The 1,744-nt window shown below is 44.0% G+C and overlaps 1 protein-coding gene across 2 annotated transcripts in view; it reads right to left on the reverse strand.

Moving 5' to 3' along the window:
* Positions 1–1,227, reverse strand: part of LOC103371815 (gap junction gamma-1 protein-like) — a 7,177-nt gene extending 5,950 nt beyond the window's left edge. The window contains exon 1 of one of the 2 annotated variants that reach the window (XM_008301268.1): positions 994–1,227. The gene's annotated coding sequence lies outside the window, so the exon portion shown is untranslated. Of the gene's footprint in view, positions 1–831; positions 850–993 lie in introns of those variants that run through there. The other variant, XM_008301269.1, reaches the window with a different exon arrangement.
* Positions 1,228–1,744: the final 517 nt, after the last annotated feature.

The following is a 1,744-nucleotide window of genomic DNA, read 5'->3' on the forward strand; positions in this document are numbered from 1 at the left end:
CAGCTGACCAAAGACAGCTTTTAAACAGTAGCTTATTTGCTCATGTGGGCTAAACCCAGCTCAACTGATTTACTGGCTTTTCTGCTTCAGGAGTCACTCTGCTCCAGGAGGAGATGGAGGGGGCTGGAAGAGGTTTTTTTTTTTTTTTTTTTTTGGGCAAAGGATCTGGACAAAGAGAAGGCGAGTTAACATTCCAGCCTAACTAAAAGCAGAAAGCTTGGATTTTAGGGTTCAGGGAGCAGACAGAGGGCACATGAAACGCAGTCTGAGGAGTGAACGCACATCACCAAGTCGCACGTGTCAAATCAGTGGGTGAAGATATCCAAAGTATAAAAACAACAGATTCCCTCCTCTGTGTCAAATAAGCCACAAAAAGTATTTAAAGACTCTTGAGGAGAGCCGTTGAAGGCTATGAACACGCTTTGCTGAGTCAGACCGGACTGTTTTGGAAATTGTGGCATTCCTGCAGGAAAACAAAGTGCTGCCAAGTTTTAGTGGGGAAACAAAAAATCCAGTGTCTCAGAACATGAAGCCATCATTGAAAGAAAAAAAAAGAAAAGACACGATTAGTCAGGAAACCTTAAAAACCACGATTAGTAGGAGAATTACTCATTTTAAAAACAACAAAGGAAAATCAGTGTAAGGCTCCGAGTCTGGAACTTTTTTTTTCTTTTTTTACGCGCTGTGGGGATTTTAAAAAAAAATCACCTTTTATATCAAACTACATGATCTCACAGCAGTTTAAGTTGCACTAACTGCGACTTTAACCAAGTGTCGGCTGTATTAAATTTCCCCCTTGGGCTTGAAACTGACGAAAACAGGACGACTCACCGCTCTCCGGCGCGCACGGCTCCAAAAAAAAAAAAAAAAACTCGACTTTTGGATATTCAGACTGCGCGTAAAACTAACTTTACGCACAAAATAGCTTCAACAGAGTTCTAAAATGGAAATCAAAGTGTCCTGACAAACTTTTCTCGCAGCCAAAACGCTCACCTTCTGCGCTCCAACCCGCGCGTCTTCCCCTCCTTTGCGCTTAATTGCTTCACCAGGTTTTTCTAATTAGCGCGCGTTCTCATCGGCGTCTGCGTCCGCGGCGGGAGGCTTCAGTATGAACCCATTCAGCCCGCGTTGACCCCATATGTCGGGGTCCCGAACGAAAGGGACAAAAGAAGGATCTTTGATTCCTGCGGGGCTCCTGCTCCTTTCCCTCCCTCCTCTTCCTCCCCGCACCTCCTCCACGTAACTCGGCCCTATTCAAGAAGAGGAGGCCCCTCCGCTGAAACCTGAGCTCCACGACGCTGACTACCGTTCTGCCCCCACGACAAAAGGACCACGGGAATACTATTATGCGTTTTATAATATAATGATGCCATGTGAGTGTCACAGTTAAACCTCAGAGTCTCCACAGGGACCTCGGAGGAATTTCAGAGGAGATTAAAAAAAAAAAAAAATGCCAGGACGCACAGCCTGCAAGTGACTGAAGGAATGCATCTTTTTTTTTTTTTTTTTTTAAAGCACACATGCATGTTAAATAAATTACAAAGCCACAATGCAGTGACAGCAAGCTTTTCTAATTAACAAAAAAACTCCAAATATATACCCCTAATTGCCACATAAGTGGGTCCATCAAGCTGCAGCAGCCCCACAATAAATCCTGCCTTTATGGAGGTTGTAATGCTCAGTTTTTGGTTTATGATTCAACTTTATGATCACCGTGGAGGCTGTTGTGTTTCTTTCTGTTGTG

Source organism: Stegastes partitus, unplaced genomic scaffold (genome assembly GCF_000690725.1).
Source record: "Stegastes partitus isolate 25-593 unplaced genomic scaffold, Stegastes_partitus-1.0.2 Scaffold1652, whole genome shotgun sequence".
NCBI classification, from domain to species: domain Eukaryota; kingdom Metazoa; phylum Chordata; class Actinopteri; family Pomacentridae; genus Stegastes; species Stegastes partitus.